The 20,287-nt window shown below is 42.9% G+C and overlaps 1 non-coding gene across 1 annotated transcript; it reads right to left on the minus strand.

Annotated features, from left to right (window-relative positions):
• Positions 1-213: 213 nt before the first annotated feature.
• On the minus strand, positions 214-285 carry TRNAC-GCA (transfer RNA cysteine (anticodon GCA)). The gene has a single exon. It is a non-coding gene; the product is annotated as a tRNA-Cys (tRNA).
• Between the last annotated feature and the right edge of the window lie 20,002 nt (positions 286-20,287).

Raw genomic sequence — 20,287 nt, forward strand, 5'->3', positions numbered from 1 at the left:
GTCACGGGTAATGAGATGAGTCATAACAAAGCAGGAATTTCCTCTTGCAGAATGGCTTAAAATTAATTGGATGTAAGTGAACACACAAGATCTTGGTATTTCATTTGAATGTATTTGGGGCAGCCTCAGGTTCCCTTGCTTGTAGGGAGGGGAAGGAATCGATATACAAATTAAACAATGGGAATTTTTACCTATTTTTGAGAAGGGTGGGGATGGGGATGCCTGGATTTGAACCAAGGACTTCTTGATCTGCAGTCAAATGCTCTACCACTGAGCTATATCCCTGGTTTCTGTAGAAGGCAGAACTAGTGATACTTGTAAAGACAATTGGTTGTTTCATCATTTCCATTTCCAGTAAAACGCTTATTGGTTGTTGTATTTAAGGTTTTATATGGTAACCTATAATTATATTTAATTTTTTATTCTCTGTAATAGGATAAACATGTAGCTTCTTTCTGTGGGTTGGGGTTATAGTTCAGTGGTACAACATTTGACCGCAGATCAACAGGTCTCTGGTTGAAATCCAGGTGCCCTCTCATTTTGGGTGGGGCCATAAGCATGGAGGCGAAGAGTATATGATCAGAACAGATAAATCCTTCCTTCTTAAATTTAATTTTGTATTCTTTGTAATAGGTGACTTCTTGGGCTATTTGTGGGCAGGTGGGGGTATAGATCAGTGATAGAATATATAACTGCTGATGAAAAATGTTCCCCAGTTCAAACCTGGATGATCTCTCATGGGGCTGTACCTCAGTGGTAGAGTAGACAAAGAGAATATAATCACAAGTCCTTCCAATCAACAGAGCAGGGGAAACCCTCAGAAGATCCTGGGGAGATGCTGCTAATCAGAGTAAGCAATATTGGGGTAGAATGTCGTCTCCAACCTGGTGCCTCCAGGTGTTATTTGACTACAGCTCCCACCACCCTTGACCATTGGCAATGCTGCCTGAGACTGTTGAGGCGTCTGTAGGGGGAGCGAAGTCTGCTTTGGCGTGAGAATTGTCTGTGGGAACTGGCAGGCTGCCAGCTACTTCCTCTCCCTCATTGTCCTCGAAAGTCTCATCTACTTCTGATTCCTTCCCCTGCCCTGTCTGAGGAGGCTGGGACTTGGCCGGCTCCCCACCCTGAACCCCCTGATCAACAATATATCAAGCTCTGCAGGTGAGGGCTTCCTGAAGATACTATCTTGAGGTCCATTCCACTCAACATAGCAAGCAGACATTTAGCATTGTGCCACTAACCCTTTGGAATTCCCTTAAATATTAGACAGGTGCCATTTCTGTTACCTTTTCAGCACCTACTGAAGACCTTCCTTTCAACCAGCCTTTTACGTTGAGACCTTATCCCAGTCTGCGTCTGTGTTGGAATTGCTTTTTAAGATTTTTTTAAGGTGTTTTGCTTTAATATGTTTTTAAATATCTTTTGCTTGAATGTGTTTTTAAAGTTCTTTTGTTCTGTTTTATAGTCTTTTGTTTTTAAGATGTTTTAGAATGCTTTTGGTGTTTTCGTTTGCTTCCACGAGTGCCTTCTGGGAGGAAGGGCAGGATATAAATTTAATAAAGATATAAAGATGGGGCCATTGAGAAACAAGAGAGAGCTATAGTTGTGCTTGGGAATACTCTGGTTTGCAGAAATAGAAACCAACACCACCGTTAAAAAAACAAAAACAAAATAAAAGAGTAAAGGAGCAAAAATCCTCCCAAACAGCCCAATGAGGATTGAGCATGCTCAGTAGGTGTAGACTGTTCGGTGTCATTTGGAAAATGGAAAGCGGGCTGGGACGCCCTACCTGAGCTCCTTAACAGCTCATAGTATCCTGGAGAAGAGCATGGCTGGCTGGCTGGCTTGCAGAAACTGAACAGGAGCATCCCTGCTAGGCTGTGAGGATACTTCACAACATGTCGCAGGTCCCCCTTGTTCTCCATTAATCCTGAGCTTATAACAGCATTAGATAGTGGTGTGTCTGCTTAGAAATAATGTTCTTGCATGCTGAACGACAGGAAATATTTGTTGACATGAATTGACCTAGGTGAGAGATTTGCTAAAGTGCTGCAGATGGGGTAGAAGTGGCAGGGTGTCATGTTTAGAAACACTGCAGGAAAAACAGAGAGAGGTCATCATGTCAACCTCTTGTCCCAGGAAGGTGGAAATGCAGCTGAATACACAGATCCCAGGCAGTCATTCACAAGAGAAAGAACAAAATAGTTTGAATGACAGGATCATACCAATGTGGGCACCGACGGCATTTGCACTGTGTGGGAACTATCACGAGTAGAGTGTTTTAACACATGTCTTTATAAAGATGTTTAGAAGCCTAAGAATGCATTTTTTGTGGTGCCTTCTCACCAGACTTTCCCCATCTATAGGTGGTTTTCTAATTAATATAAATACTAAGCTAAAAACAGTGCAGTCCTCTTAAATCTCCTGTATAATAAAATTGCTGGCCATCCCAAATGCAACCTCCACCTCTCTCAAAGAGTAAGGGCTTCAAGTAAAGGCTCAGGCAAGAGGCAGTCCAAGGTCCAAATCCACATAAGCAGAGATTTAAGCAAGAAGCAGTCCAAGGTCAGATTCCAGGCAAGCAGAGAGTCTAGTACAAGACACAGGGCTGGTAGAAAGACCACATCTAGGATCCAGTTGAATTCCATCAGCTGATGTTAAAGAGAGGCCTCCTTGTGTGGAGTCTTTCCCTAAAGCCTTGCACTTCTTCTTATGGGGTGGGTTTCCATCTGCACCATTGCTCCTGTAGGCTCAGGGCCTGTTCAGCTTCTGAGGCCAAACTCTCCTGCTGCATGCAGAGACCTGAGATCTAGTTAGGTCTGAGGCTTTGCTTAGCAATCAGGGCCCTAGGTCGTCCTTTGATATGGAATCCTCCAGCTGGAGTGCTGGAGTGCATCTGAGTGCTCTGAAACCAGGAGACCGCTCTCCTGCTGCTAAATAACAAGAATAGATGATTTATAATAATAATAATAATAATTTATTATAATAATAATAAATATAAATATAAGTTCAACAACAAAGCTAACCTCTTCCAAAGTTTCTATGATTTCATTTGACTATTGCTATTTATACCAACAGCAGAACTTCCTTATCCAAATGTTTTCTGTTGTGTCATGGGTGGTCCTATTCTCAGGGTCTTGTCTGTCTGCCAGAGGCTTGTGTTTCATAGCAGCCCCCAGAGATACATTTTGATGAATTAACAGGCTAGCAGGTACAGCAAGGCTGCAAAACAGATATAAGCACAGGTTGGAGATGTTCCTTGTAAACATATGCTAGAATTGAAGGCAGAGGAGAGAGAGATTTGAAAGCCATTATTTTTTAAGAGAACTATAATTGTCTCTTTTTGTTCTGTTTGTCTGTCCTTGCACTGTGGGGTATCATTATATGAAACAGTGGGATGAGCTTGAAATACATAAATGGTTTTGCTTTTGCAAAACCAAACCTTAAGCCAGAATGGCAAAATAAAGTGATGAAGAGTTAATTGAAGGGAGTACAGGAATCAGCTTAGAAATTGGGTTTCCAAATGACTAGAAAAATAACAGCCTAGCCTGCTATTGTACCCTTTACAGCCATTTGATTTGCAGAAATCGTCCAGTGGGGAGGTCCAGGTTCAAATCTCCACTTAGGGCCAACTATACATGAATTGTGTGAATGCAAATAATGCACATCTTTGTTATCTAGATAGCAGCTGCAGGGAAGCCTAAGCAGCTTTAGGACCTGCGGGTGAGGGAAGGAAAGTTTACAAAAATCCTCTCTCAGAAACTGCTGTTTGCATTTCAAGATAAGTTCCCACTGGCACCAATGGAAGCTGATGAAGTTGATCTGGAGATCAATTAACATCAAGATTAAATAGGAAAGGGCCATAGCAGTAGAGCAGGGGGCACCAACCTTTTCGGGCACATTTGCAAAACAGAGTTATGGTTATGGCCACCATCACACATGCATCACAACCAAACATGCACTGCAACCTGTTGTACTGGTGAAGCCTAATTTTGGCAGGAGGGGGGACCCTGAGGTTGCCAGGGAAAGCCTCTGTGGGTGTATATGCACCTGCAGATGCCACATTGGAAACCCATGTTGTAGAACATATGCTCTGCATGCAAAAAGTCACAGAGTCAGTACCTGGCATCTGCAAGAAGGGCTGGAAAAGACCCCTGGAGAGCAGGGATGAGGGAGAAATTTGCATTTAAAGCTGAATCTATTTAATTTGCACTTTCTGAAACAATATAAGAACTGAAACATAGCCATCCTTCAAAATTCATACTTACCTGATTTGCAATGCAGTTCCCCAACCAAAGTGCACAAAATGCATATATTAATGAAAATTGACATGAAAAATGCATTATATTAGGAGAAACTGTCTGCAAAAATTTGTATATTAAACCTGCATACAAAATGTGTTTATATGGAGAAATCTGCACAATTACCATGAGGATTTTTAAAGTTGCAAATTGCTACAGAAACATGGAGAACTGAATTTCAGATTGGAAAAATGAGAAACCGAGAGATTTCAGTTTCTCTGACAGATGTTTCCATCTGGAGAGCCACTGCCAGTCAGTGTTGAGCAGTGCGCTTCAGCTTTGGGTTCCCAAATAATGCTGGACTTTCTCATTTTTCCAATCTGAAATTCAGTTCTCCACATTTCTGTGAATTTTTATGATTATTACTTTTTAAATTCCTCATGAAAATTGTTCAGGACTTTAGTGTGCATCTCACCTAGTAAACACAATTTTGTATACATTTATGACTACTGTTCACATTTTTGCAAGCAATTTCTCCTAATATAATTCATTTTTGTATGTTATTTTCACTCATATATTCATTTTTATGCACATTTCCCGATAAGATAGGCCTTTTTATAAACATTGTTTGGTTGGTGAACTGCATCACAAAATTTGGATAAGGGCGAATTTCAAAGGATAGCTTTTCGGTTCTCATAGTGTTTCAGAAAGTGTGAATTTGATAATTTAACTTCAAATGAGAACTGAATAGAATTTCTCCTCCATCCCTAGCTGTGATAAGAACATAAGAATAGCCTGCTGGATCAGGCCAATGGCCCATCTAGTTCAGCATTCTGTTCTCACAGTGGCCAACCAGTTGCCCAGGGGAAACCGGCAAGCAGGACCTGAGTGCAGAGAGTACTCTCTCCTTCAGTTTCCAGCAACTGGTTTTCAGAAGGATACTGCCTCTGCCTATGCAGGCAGAGCATAGCCATCATGCCTAGTAGCCATTGATAGCCTTTTCCTCCATGAATATGTCTAATCCATCAAAGTTAGTGGCCATCACTGCCTCTTGTGGGAGCAAATTCCATAGTTTAACTATGTGCTGTGCAAAGAAGAACTTTCTTTTGTCTGTCCTGAATCTTCCAACATTCAGCTTCATTGGATGCCCATGAATTCTAGTGTTATGAGAGAGGGAGAAAAACGTTTCTCTATCCACTTTCTCCATGCCATGCATAATTTTATACATTTCTATCATGTCACCTCTTACTCATCTTTTCTCTAAACTAAAAAGCTCCAAATGCTTCAACCTTTCCTCATAGGGGAGTCACTCCATCCCCTTGATAATTCTGGTTCCCTTTTCCAGTTCTACAATTTTTGAGGTGAGGCAACCAGAACTGTACAAAGTATTGAAATGCAGCTGCACCATAACATAACATAACATAACATAACATAACCATAACAGCATTATGATATCGGCAGCTTTATGTTCAATACCTTTCCTAATGATTCCTAATGGAATTTGCCTTTTCGCAGCTGCCGCATACTGGGTTGACATCTTCATCAAGCTATCCTCTACGACCCCAAGGTCTCATTCCTAAATCAGTCACTGGTGCAGCACCAGTTCAGATCCTATAAGCTTATACATGAAATTAAGATGTTTTTGCTCCAATATGCATAGTGTTACACTTATTTACATTGAATTACATTTACCATGTTACTGCCTGTTCACTAAGTTTGGAGAGGTCCTTTTGGAGCTCTTCACAATCCCTTTTTGTTTTAACAACCCTGAACAATTTAGTATCATCAGCAAACTTGGCCACCTCACTGCTCACCCCTAACTTTAGATCGTTTATGAACAAGTTAAAAGGCACAGGTCCCAAAACCAATCTTTGGGGGACTCCACTTTCTACAGCCCTCCATTGGGAGAACGGACCATTTATTTTTACTCTTTGTTTTCTGCTAGTTAACTAATTCCTGAGCCACAAGAGGACCTCTCCTTTTATTCCATGACTGCTAAGCTTATTCAGGAGTCTTTGGTGAGGTACCTTGTGAAAAGCTTTTTGAAAGTCCAAGTACACTATGTCAACTGGATCACCTCTATCTATATGCTTATTGACACTCAAATAGGTTAGTGAGAGAGAAGTTACCCTTGTAGAAACCATGCTGGTTCTGCTTCAGCAAGGCTTGCTCTTCTATATGCTTTGTTATTTTGTATTTAACAATACTTTCTGACAGTTTTCCCAGGACAGACTTTAAGCTAACTGGCCTAGAATTTCTGGGATGCCCCCGGATCCCTTTTTAAAGATTGCGGTTACATTTGCCACTTTTTAGTCCTCGGGTACAGAGATGGATCTGAAGGACAGTTACATATTTTTGTTAAATCAACTACCTCACATTTGAGTTCTCTGAGAACTCTCAGGTGGATGTCATCCGGACCTGGCAATTTATCAGTTTTTATTTTGTCTATTAAGCCTAGAACCATCTCTCATTATCACTATTTGCCTCAGTTCTTCAGACTCCCTTCCTGCAAAAGTTAGGTCAGGCACAGGGATATGCCCTATATCCTCCACTGTGAAGTCTGATGCAAATAGTTCATTTAGCTTCTCTGCAATCTCCTTATCCTGCTTTAGCACACCTTTAACTCCCTTGTCATCCAAGGGTCTCATCACCTCCCTAGATGGTCTCCTGCTTTGAATGTATTTAAAGAACTTTTTATTGTTGGTTTTTGTTTTTAGCAGTGTGCTCCTCAAATTTTTTTAGCATGCCTTATCGTCTGCTTGCATTTCTTTTGCCAGATTTTGTGTCCCTTTTTATTCTCCACGTGATGATGGTGAGTATATTTTAGAGCTGGAAAAATTTGAGAAAAGAACAACCAAAATTATCAAGGGGATAGAGCAACTCTCCTGTGAGGAAAGGTACAACACTTGGGGCTCTTTAGTTTAGAGAAAAGGAGAGTTAGAGGTGACATGATAGATGTGTATAAAATTATGTACAGTGTGGACAAAGTAGATAGGGAAAAAGGTTTTATCTCTGTCTCATAACATGGGGCCATCCAATGAAGCTGGATGCTGGATGATTCAGGACAGACAAAAGAAAGTACTTCTTCACTCAGCGCAGTTAAACTATGGAATTTGCTCCCACAAGAGGCAGTGATAGATGCAAACTTAGAAGGCTTTAAAACAGGATTAGACAAATTCATTGAGGACAAGGTTATTAAAACGACCCGGAAATTACAGCTTATACAGAATGCGGCGGCGCGCTTACTTACCAACAGCCGACGACGGGATCACATCACGCCAGTGTTGTTTGACCTACACTGGCTGCCGGTTGTTTTCCGGGTCCGATTGAAGGTGTTGGTTTTAACCTTTAAAACCCTGTACGGTTTCGGCCCAGCTTACCTGAAAGAGCGCCTCCACCGCCACCAATTATGCCGCCCAACTAGATCAGCCACACAAGGCCTTCTCTCAATCCCTCCAACCAAAACAGCTAGGTTGGTGGGTACTCATAACTCATGTTATGAGGCCTTTTCTGTGGTGGCCCCCACTCTCTGGAACTCCCTCCCATATGATCTTCGACATGCCCCTTCCCTAGATGTATTCTGCAAGGCCCTGAAGATGTGGCTATTCCAGCAAGCCTTTGAGGTCATTGGGTAAATCACCATGATTCTGTCATTTATCGTATGTTGTTATTATAATTGCTTTTATATGTATTGATGACTGTCCAGTATTTTACCTATTGTTATTAATGTGATTACATCTGTTATTGTATTTTATCTCTTTTAATGTACATCGCCTAGAGTGGCTAATTGCCAGATAGGCGACAAACAAATTAATTATTATTATTATTATTATTAATGGCTACTGGCCATAATGGCTATGTTCTACCTCCACTATCAAAGGCAGTATGTCTCTGGAATTAGAAGTGATGAGAGTGCTGTTGTGCTCAGGCCCAATTTTCAGGCTTCCCTTGGTTGGCCACTGTGAGAACAGGATGTTGGATGAGGTGGGCCACTGGCCTGATCCAGCAGGCTCTTCTTATATTCTTAAGATGAGACTTGTAGTCCAATAACATCTGGGGACCCAAGGGTGAAGACCACTGGGGCAGGTAATACAGAGCTACTGATCTGACTGGGGATGATTTCATAGAAGAGGGGAGGTTCAAACCAGAGACGTCCTGTGTAGCTCAGCCTGTGTAGCAACTACGCTAAACCAAGTCTCAAAACAAAAACTGGCAGGGACTCATTTCTGCCACTGTGGGGCAGTGGAACTCTTAACACAGCTGTATTTAATGCTGCTGCTAGTGCTGACTCATGCTGATTGGATCTAAGGGAGCCATGCGGCTGCAGGTGAATGGTGGGCACAATTTCAGTCTATGCGCTTCAGATGGTCCTTCAACAGCACCTATGTTTCTGGTTCTATAGGCATAGCGATTATTGTTACAGTAAAAGGGGCTATATAGTGGGCAAAACAGTACGCCTGATTCTTTGTCCTGTGTTAGCAGCAATGTTGCAGCTATTATGGGATGTAAAAAAAACTTTAAAAATATTTTCTGGTTTGTTTTTTGGCACTTTAACTTTGCCAAGCATATCCTTCAGACCTGGGAACTCCAACATGGCATCTGTGGGCACCATGATTTTTATTTTTTTTTATTTATTTAACAAAATTTCTATATCGCTTGAATGTAAAGACCTCTAAGCAGTTTACAAAACATTATCAATAAAACAGTTTAAAACAACTAATTAAAAACACTGAAAACAAAACAGCTACTAAAAGGATTAAAACAGACTAACATCTATGTATCTGGAAAGGCTTGCCTAAACAAAACATTTTTAAGCAGGTGCCTAAAGAAATACAGCAAAGATGCCTACTTGATGTCAATAGGCAGGGTGTTCCAAATAGAAGGTGCTGCCACACTAAAGCAACAATTTCTTACAAGTGCAGGACGAGTATTTGTGGCACCTGTAAGAGTGCCTGTTCCGCAGCACAAAGTGCTTGAGTGGGCAACGTGGGGTAAGGCACAGGGCTCTGGAGTCAGTGAGTCAAACCTTGGACTCCAACTCCGACTCCTCTATTTTTCTACTGTCTGACTCCGACTCCTTCATAAATGGCAAGTGTATATTAATTTTTCTACTATCTGACTCCGACTCTGACTGCTTCATAAATGGCAAATGTATATTGATGTATTAATATTAATAAATTAATATTAATATTAAAATATTAATTTTATTTTGAAGTCGAAGTCAGTACATTTCTACCAACTCCGACTCCACCCAAAATTGCTTCCGACTCCGACTCCACCCAAAATTGCTTCCGACTCCACGACTCCGACTCCACAGCCCTGGTAAGGCAGTCATGCAAGTAAACTGGTCCCAAGCGGTTAAGGGTTTTATATATCAATAGTAACACCTTGAACTTGGCCCAGTAACAATTTGGCAACCAGTGCGTATCTCTGAGCACAGGTGTTATATGCTGACCAGGTTTCACTCTCGTCAGCAATCTGGCTGCAGCATTCTGCACTAATTGCCATTTCTGGGTCAAGTGCAAGGGAAGCCCCACATGGAGTGCATTGGAGTAATCTAGTCTTGTAGTCACCAATCCCTGAATTACTGTGGCTAAACTCTCTCATTCCAGGAATGGTCGTAGTTGTCTCAGCAGATGCAGCTGATAAAAGGCACTTCTAGCCACTGAGACTACCTGGGCCTCCAGTGACAGAGCTGGCTCCAGAAGAATCCCCAGACTGCGTACCTGCTGTTTCAGGCAGAGTGCAACCCCGTACAGGGCAGGCAATTGACCAATTTCTCAGACATGGGAACCATTGATAGGCAGCAATCTTTGCAGGACTCAAGCTCAGCTTATTTTCCTTTATCCATCCCACCACTGTATCCAGGCACTGGTCCAGGGCCATCACAGCCTCTCTTGAGTTGGATGTAACAGACCAGGAGAGCAGAGTGTCATCAGCATACTGATGACACCTCACCCCAAAACTCCTAATATTAAATAGCACTGGAGATAAGATGGTACTCTGCAGTACCCGATAGCACAACTGCGTGATGCCATCAGACACACTGTTTTTTATTTTTAATGAGGGTTTTTGGGGCTTTTTGCTGTTGTTTGGTGGGGAAGTTGCCTGTACGTTTGTGGGTGCCATGGGTATTGCGTGCTTTTTTGTCTGTTTTATTTGGATCATGTAGGTAGGATTTACTTGGGGTTTTTTTTGGGGGGGGAGTCTGAGCATCACCAGCTTTTCTTCTGTGAAATGGGTATTTTATGGGGCCTGTGATACATTTCCAAAAGTGTCCCCATGCCCAAAAAGTTTGGGGGCCCTTGCAGTACTGTAGTGGCAAATTCAGAAGTACAGGATCCCTTCATGATAATCACAGCTGTGCCCCCCCTTTTTTGCTGCTGGGTTGAGAATTAGATCCTTGTTAATGCCTTCTCCCACAACAACAGATGTCCCTAAGAGCCAATCAGCATGAAGGGGGGAGTGTGTTAGCTACTTAGAAGAGTCTTCTCAGTTGCTGGCTCACCTCCTTTCACACTCAGCTCCAATCAACAGGAAAGGACAAGGAAGCATGTTAGAAGACTCTTCTCAGTGACTAACACATTCCCCTTTTATGCTGATTGGCTAATAGGATGCTGGACACATAGGCACCCTGCTCTCAAAAAAGCAAGGGGTTTAAGACCCTCTGAGACCCTGGACAACTACCCCCTGGACCCTTGCTACAGACCTAGTAGAAAGGGAAGTAAGTTGCCAACCTACCCACCCGCTCCCACTGCTTTTAACCTGGGTGGCCTGACCTCCAACCACTAGGACCTAATGCACAAAGCAAATGGAGACATGTTTCTCTTCTCCTTCTGCTGGATTTCTGCAGTATGCAGCCCCTCCCTCCAGAAACGTTTTGTTGATCACAATGATGTGCATTTTACTAGTGTGTAGTACAATGAACATTCGGGGCTGCTGAGAACAGGGATGGGGGAGCTTCAGGAGTAAGGGCCAAAAGCACCCCTCCAGCCTCCTCTTCCCAGGCCACATACCTCACTGGCCCTGCTTTGCACCCTTCCTTTGCCGGGCTGCAAGATGTCCTTGAACTCTGATCATTCTTTTTGCTTGCCTGGATGGAGAAGTGAGAGGGGCTTGTGAGTGTGCATAAAAGCAGGCCTAGCATACAATAATAAAATGAACATATATTTATTTATTATTAAATTTATATCCTGCCATTCCTCCCAGGGCAGCAAACAAAGGACTAAAAACACTCTCAAACAACTTTAAAACAGATTTTAAAATTTAATATATTTTAAAGTCTGTTTTTAAATGTTTGAGAGTGTTTTTAACATCTTAAAAACATATTAAAACAAAACATCTTTAAAAACGTCTTTTAAAAAAAAGCTTTAAAAACTTCTTAAATAGTAATTCCAACACAGACGCATACTGGGATAAGGTCGCTACTTAAAAGGCTTTTTGAAAGAGAAAGCTCTTCAGCTGTTGTTGTTGTTAAGTGCCTTCAAGTCAATTACGACTTGGCTACCCTATGAATCAGCGACTTCCAATAGCATCTGTTGTAAAGCACGTTGTTCGGATCTTGTAAGTTCAGGTCTGTGGCTTCCTTTGAAGTTGAACGTTGGACAGTGAAAAGAGCAGATAAGAGAAAAATCAATTTATTTGAAATGTGCTATTGGAGGAGAGTTTTGCGGATACCATGGACTGCAAAAAAGACAAATAATTGGGTGTTAGAACACATTAAACCAGAACTATCAATAGAACCTAAAATGATGAAACTGAGGTTATTGTACTTTGGACACATAATGAGAAGACATGATTCACTAGAAAAGACAATAATGGTGGGAAAAACAGAAGGGAGTAGAAAAAGAGGAAGACCAGACAAGAGATGGATTGATTCCATAAAGAAAGCCGACTCACAGGAAGAAGCGACCCAGGCATGGCCGAGTGCGCTGTCCATCTCCTTCCTCAAGCTCAGCCTCATGGTCTTTCTCTTCTTCTTCTGGCTCTAGTCGGGCTGCGGCAAACAGCAGGACCAAGCGCAAAGGTCACCACAGGTCTGGGAGGCATGGCAAAGGGTGCTCTTCTGGGAGCAGGAGTTCCTACAGAAGAGAGGGCCTTAGTCCAGATTCCTTAGAGGCTGCTGGGCCTTTAGATTCTGGTTCAGAAGACTCAGAGAGGGAAGAGGGAGAATTATCGGGGGATGATGCTCTGCTTCTGCCCTCAGTGCACAAGAGGCTTTATTCCCCCAATATATATTCGGTGCTGCTTACCAAAGTTATGGTGTGCTTGCAGTTGGAGGTACCCAAGGAGGCCCCTTCCCATGTAGAGGCTGGGGACGAGGGACAGCAAGGCTCTCAAGATGTCTTCCCTAGGTCGGGGGAGACGTTTACTGGCATTCCCTTTCCGAAGCTATTCAAAGACATAGTCAAGGAGGAATGGGAACAGCCGGCCAAACCAAAGGCAGCCCATGTTTTGTCCAAAAAACTTTACAGTCTTCCTCCACCAGTGATGGACAGCCTGAAAGTTCCAGCCATAGACGAGCCGGTATTGGCTTTAGGTGCCAAAACGGCTATCCCAAGGAAGGGAACTCCTTGTCTGACCGTAGTGACAGATTCAATGATGCAGCTCTTCGGTATGCGCATAAGACCATGGCTCTAGCCATGAGGGTGTCAGCGGCTAACTCTTTTCTGGCCTGGGCAGCGGTCAAATGGGTCAGAGCACTGATGGAAATCGTTCCATCGGATGCCAGTCCGAGAGGGACTTAATAAACTGGCTAAGACAGCCAAATTCTTGGCTGATTCCTTCATGGACAGTCTGCAGTACTCTGTTCATGCCCTAGGGTATGCGGTGGTCGTAAGATGAAATATTTGGCTTAAACAGTAGGAAGTGGGTCACCATTCCAAAGCCAGCCTGTCTGTTCTCCCTTATGCGGGAGGGCATCTTTTTGGCAAGTCCCCGGATCGCCATTTGGTGGAGACCAAGGACAAGAAGAAGCCGTTGCTCATGGCTAAGAAAAAGGATGAGGGCAAGCAATCTCATAGGAAGTCAGGGCATTCCTTTCATCCAAAAGCCTATTCTTTCGCATATAGGAACAGACAGAGCAGAAGTTCCTGGGGCTCTTCCTGGGGCGCAGCTCGACAGCAGCACTGAACCCCCTCAACGGGAGGTAGATTTGGTAGACAATGTCATCCCAAGCCCAACTCCAAGCTGGCTCAATCATGACGCCGCGGAGTACCCAGTCAGGGGCAGGCTGCAGTTTTTTGCGGACGCATGGGCAGCATCCACTACTGACAAGTGGGTATTGGACACAGTGATGAAGGGGTATTCCCTGGAATTCTTAACCACCCCTGCAGACAAGTGGAGAGTGGCTCCCATGGCGCATGACCCCCCCAAAAAAGCAGGGAACCCTAGATGCCATAGCTTGTCATCATTGACACAGGCACCATAGAAAATGTGCCAACACTACAACATGGGTCAGGGGTCTTCTCTATCTTTTTTACGGTGCCCAAATGCAATGGCGACCTCTGTGCCATTTTGGACTTGACATTTCTGAACCGGTTCATCTGGTCCAGGAAATTCAAAATGGAGACGCTCTGGTCGATTGTGGAGGCAATTCAGCCTGGAGACTTCCTCACCTCTATAGACCTTACGGAGGCATATCTACACATTCCGATTCTGCCTCAGCATCGCTGGTACCTGTGATTTGCACATGGAGGGCAGCAGTTCCAGTACAGAGCTCTGCTGTTCGGTCTCTCCTCCACTCCCATAGGTTTTATGAAACTCCTGGCAGCAATGGTGGGGCATCTACGCACTCAGGTACACATGTACCCTACCTAGATGGCCTTCTTATTCAGGCCCCTTCTTTTCAGAGGGCAAGACGGGGTGTGGAGAGTGCTATCAGCTGTCTGGAAGCTCACGGCTTCATCGTCAACACGTCCAAGAGTCATCTGTTGCCGACGCAGCGCCTTCTTGGGGTGGTGATAGATATGGAGCAGGCCAAGTTGTTCCTGTCGGAGGACAGGATATCCAAACTCCACTGTCAACTACTCACCTGTCTCAGCAGTAGGCAGGTCTGGCTGAGCAACCTAGCCAAACTTCAAGGCTCCATGATAGCAGCGATAGACTCTGTACCCTGGGCGAGATTTCACTCCAGAGCGTTACAGTGGCTCCTACTGACTTTCCAAGACAAAATTGCTCATTGGTGGAAGGGCTTAGTTTTTGTCTCTGCGCTGGTGGTGCCATCTGCCCAATCTTCGGAAGGGTCTGTCCCTCAGGATTCCTTCAGTCACTGTTGTTACCACAGACGCCAGCCTCTCAGGATGGGGGGCTATGTGCCTGAATTGCACAGGGAATGTGACAGGTGCAGGAACAGGCACACTCAATCAACTGGCTGGAGCTCCGGGCGGTTGGCCTGGCTCTCTAGCACTTCCTACCCATTCTGGCACAAGCCCACGTACTGATCTGGACCAACAGCATCTTCATGATGGCTCATTTGAACCATCAGGGGGGAACGAGGTTGAGTTTCCTGCAGATGGAAACCAGTCTCCTCTTCAGGTGGGCGGAGCAATACCTGATATCCATTGCAGCAGTTCATCTGAAGGGGACACTGAACACCCAGGCAGATTGGCTCAGCAGACAGCAGGTGCAGCAGGGTGAATGGACTCTCCACAGGGAGGTGTTTAGTCAGTTGGTGCAGAGATGGGGGGGGACTCCATGCATAGATCTCTTTGCATCTGAGATGAACACACAGGTAGATAGCTTCATGTCACATTACTGGGAGTCCGGGGCTCAGGACGTGGACGCCCTCTCAGCCCTGGTCCTGGGGTCTTCTGTACGTGTTTCCTCCTCTACCTCTCTTGACCAGGTTTTTGTGCAGGCTCAGGACTCTTCAAGCACAAGCAGTGGTTATAGCTCCCCACTGGCCCAGACATCCATGGTTCTCAAATCTGGTGGACCTCAGCTCGGAACCCCCCGGAGGCTCCCTCGGAGACAAGACTTTCTCTCTCAGGGACCCTTGCTCCACCCAGATCCAGACTGGCTACAGCTTCACACGTGGAGATTGAGTGGCAATCTTTGGAAGGATAGGGGTTCTCATAGGCAATATATTGGCCTCACGCAGGGCCTCCACACAGAGAATTTATGAGACCACGTGGGGGGCTTTCAATCGGTGGCGCAGGTGTAAGCACCTGATGCACAGTGAGTGCCATCTTAGGATCATCCTGGATTTCCTGTAGGATGGTCTAGATCAGGGGTTGGCCCCTAGCACATTGAAGCAACAGGCAGTGGTGCTGGGTATTGTATTTTCCCCGCCAGGAGGCTGCTCTTTGGCATCCTACCCCAAGGTTAAACATTTTCTGAGGGGGGCATCCATCATTTGTCTCCCCACTCTGCATAGATTCCCCTCTTGGGATATTCCCTTGGTTCTTAGAGCCCTCTGTTCTCCGCCTTTTGAGCCAGCTCGCACATTGTCTATTAAGTTGCTCACCCTTAAGACCTGATCCCGCTTTCTGCCCAAGATGAATTTGGTGTTCCACAGGAGGCAGGACATTTCCTTGCCTAACTTCTGTCCACACCCTACACATCCTAGAGAAAAGGAATGGCACAAACTGGACATCAAGCAGATACTCAGGCTCTACCTAGACAGGACTGAGTCTTTCCATAAGACCGAGTCCCTCTTTGTTTCCTTCAAAAAGGGGGCACAGGGATGTAAAGTGTCAAGCTTCCCCATCAGCAGATGACTCAGGGAGTGTGTGTCTATGGCATATGAGGCTGCCAACTGATCTCCACTGAGTGGCGTTACTGCTCACTCAGTCAGAGGGGCAGCGGCCATGGCTGCGCTCCACAGAGAGGCACCACTGGAGGAGATCTGTAACGCAGCTACTTGGACACAGCCATCCACCTTCGTTAGACACTACAAGGTGGACAAGTTTGCCTCTGCCGACACAGTCTTTGGCAGGAGGGTTCTTCAGAGAGTAGTGGCCTAGCCCTGCATCCCCCCAGGGATGTGGGGTTCACTGCTTCAGTACATCCCATTCCTGTATGCTCCACAACCCCACTGACCAAGAACGGAAAGTTGGACTTACCGTGAAGTGTCCTTCTGGTCAGTGGGGAGTGGAGCATACAGTCCCACCCTGCAGGGGTGGCTAGGCCAAGGGGTGGGCAGGATCTCCTCTTCGAGGTCCATAGGTGAATCATGTTTGCGTGGAAACCCGGATAATAATAATAATAATAATAATAATAAGTTTATTAACGATCCAAAGATCCATACAACATATCATACTTTAGTCAGATTAATTTACAGTTCACGATATAGCACTTACAATAAAATTTCACATCTTTAAAATTTAAAACTTTAAGAAATCCTAGCTGCATTCAATTTATATAAATTTATAGTTATAAACTCTTAATATATATAATTGCTATTGCTGCTACAGTAAATTTTGCTACCTCAAGTGTAATTTCTTTCTTATAGTCTGATAAAAGATAATTTATTCGTGAATATTCTGAATTTAATGTTTGATGATCCAAAAGAGATATAATTAAAAGCGATCTTAAATGATCATACAGAGAGCAGTGTGATAGGACATGAACATTCGTTTCAACTTCTCCTTTTCCGCAGGGGCATAAACGTTCTGCATATGGGATCTTATTATAACGTCCCTCTAATATCGCTGATGGAAGAACATTCATTCTAACCCAGGTAAATGCTTTCCTATATTTAGATATATTAAGATTGCTCAAATATGGCATTGGCATAAGAAACCTGCCATTATGCCTATATCTCCTTGCTTGTTCTAGATGAGTTTGGTAATCGATATCTCTAATGCGTTGTTTAATGCTTATTCTAGCAGTCTCACTTCCCATCTGTATTATAGATTGCAAAGAAAAACCAAGATGCTGAAGTTTATTAAGTATAGTAGTATTCCAGATAGACTTAAAATTATCTATTAATATATGGGAAGCTAATCCTTGGGGTTCCAAGGTTAATTTTACCCAATAATTGATCTTCAATGTCCAGATAATCGATTCTATAGACTGTGTCCCTGTTTCTAATCTTATTACACTATTCGGGACACATGAGGGTATTGCCATAATAGATCGTATGAAAGAGGTCTGTACTGCCTCTAATTCTGGGAATTTATCTCTTGTTGTCACTTGTGTGCCATAAGTAAGCTGGGAGATTATTTTAGCTCTAAAGACCTTAATAGCAGGTGTAAGCAATTGTCCTCCATTAGTGTAATAGAACGTTGTCAGTGATTTGGCTGTTCTCCTTGCATTTACTATAGCTGATTTAATATGATAACTATGTCCACCTGAGGTTTGAAAGGTGAATCCCAGATATTTAGATGAGTTCACTTGATCAATTATCTTCCCATTTAGTATCCATTGATGTTTTAATCTTTTTTTACTGAACACCATTATCTTGGTTTTTTGGTAGTTTATATCTAAACTTTCCATCTGGCAATAGTGGGCTATGCCTTTTAATAGTTTCTGTAGTCCAATCGGAGTCCTTGATAAGAGAGCTAGGTCATCAGCATATAAAAGGGCATTTCTTGGAACATTTGCTAACATTGGGGAGTGGATAGCATACATATCTAACATTTTGATAACATCGTTAATATATAAGTTGAAAAGGATGGGCGATAGAATACATCCTTGTCTTACACCTTTTAGAGTTGTAATCGAATTAGTTAAGTGTCCCTGTATATTACATCTTACTTTCAGCTTGGTGTTTTTATATAAACCTTGTATCAGTGTTAGTAAACATCTCTCCACTCCCAGATGGTGTAATTTCGCCCATAATCTTGATCTTGGTATCGAATCAAATGCTGCTTTCAGGTCTATGTACGCTACACAGAAAAAGCCCCCTTTTCTTTGCGCATATTTATCTATAATATGCTGCAGAACAATTATATGATCCATTACTGATCTCTTTGGTCTAAAGCCTGCTTGTTCCGGGATCAATATATCTGTTTGTTCTACCCAAGTAATCAGTTTATTGAATAAATGTGCAGCATATAACTTGCTTATAACATTTAAAAGACTGATTGGTCAATAATTTTCTGGATCTATCCGTGAACCTTTCTTAAAAATAGGCACTACTGTCGCCATTCCCCAGTCTTCTGGTATAATCATCGTTGAGTCAATGTATGAAAATAGTGACGCTAATACTGGAGCCCACCATTAAACATTATTCTTATAGACTTCAGGGGGGATATTGTCTGGGCCAGGAGCTTTGTTAGATTTAAGATTCTTAATCAGTTCTATTATATCCTCCTGGGATACTGGGGTCCATTTTGGAAGTTCATTCAATATTGTATATTCATATATCCCCTTTTCTTTTGAGCTATTATATAATTTTGTAAAATATTTTTCCCAGACACTTGCCTGGATATTACAATTTGAATGGGAGTGTAACTTCGGCCAATAAGCTGTAATAAGTTTCCAAAAGATATTTGGATTTTTTAATTTGGCAGCATTATGTAAACGATGCCATATTTCCGATTTTTCTATTCATTTTTTCCTCTTAATTAGCTGTTTATATTTTCTCTTAACTATTACATATCTATGTAAATCTTCAGGACGGCCTGACATAGCATATACTTTATAAATTTCATGAAGTTGTTTCTTCAATTGTATACAGTCTTGATCGAACCAGTATTTTCCTCTATTAAATTTACATTTCAAATTACTTCCTGGGTATTTAGTCAAATTCCTTGTTAGTGTCAGCATTATTTTATCAAATTGGTTCAATGGATAATTTATCTTTGGGTCTATTATCTCTTGCTTAAGCGTTAATATTTCAGATGAGTTCAGTATCTTAGTGATCTGCTCCGCAATTCTAGGGATCCATTTCACTCTATTCGGATATATATCTATGTTATTATCTGGGAAGGTACTTTTAATTAAATGAATAGATTTCATTCTGGAGTTTATTTCCAGGACAATTGGGAAATGGTCGCTTTCTAATCGTCTAACAACCATAAATTTTAGTATTGAAAAAAACAATTCATTTGAAATAAAACTTAAATCTATGAGAGAAGTGCCCGAATATGAGACATACATAAGCTCTCCCTCAGTATCTCCGGGAGAATGGCCGTTCATCAAAGTCAAAGTCAACTTAGTTGTTAATTTCATTAAAAGTAAACCCGCAAAATTTATTCCAGTGTCTTTTGAGATTCTCGCAGGGAGATTCAATATTTCATCTGGTACTAAATATTGCTGTAGATATTTGGAATATAGTGCTTCATAGAGCATAGAGTAGGGAAGGCCTCCCATGACAACCTCCTGCACTGTCTACTATTGTTCCGTATTCTTTTACTGTCCACAGTGCACTTGTTGTGCTAGTTTTTTCTGATGTTTAGGTGGCCGGCTTCACTGGGTCAGCTTTATCATGACTGGCACTTAGAGGGTGGTTCCCTCCCCTTCCGGCTGGCCACCGTCTAACACTTTGTTATAGTTTGACTCTGCCTACAGGAGGAGTTAACCCATTCCTGTATGCTCCACTCCCTGCTGACCAGAAGGACACTTTACGGTAAGTCCAACTTTCCGTTCTCCCTCCAATTTTCACACCTCCTTCATCCTGGTCTAATCCCACTTTCCATATGGTATGTTCTGCATATAGATTAAACAAATAGGGTGATAAAATACACCCGTCTCACACCCTTTCCAATTGGGAACCAATCGGTTTCTCCATATTCTGTCATTACATTCGCCTCTTGTCCAGGGTATAGGTTGCGCATCAGGACAATCAGATGCTGTGGTACCCCCCTTCCTTTTAAAGCATTCCATAGTTTTTCATAATCTGCACATTCAAAGGCTTTGCTGTAATCTATAAAGCACAGGGTGATTTCCTTCTGAAATTCCTTGGTCCATTCCATTAGTATGTTTGCGATATGATCTCTGGTGCCTCTTCTCTTTCTAAATCCAGCTTGGACAGCTGGCATTTCTTGCTCCATGTATGGTAAAAGCCTTTTTGTAGAATCTTGAGCATTACTTTACTTGCATGGGATATTAAGGCAATGTTCGATAATTATTGCATTTGCTGGGAATCTTTGGAATTA

The sequence above is a fragment of the Rhineura floridana genome, chromosome 12 (assembly GCF_030035675.1).
Source record: "Rhineura floridana isolate rRhiFlo1 chromosome 12, rRhiFlo1.hap2, whole genome shotgun sequence".
NCBI lineage: Eukaryota > Metazoa > Chordata > Lepidosauria > Squamata > Rhineuridae > Rhineura > Rhineura floridana.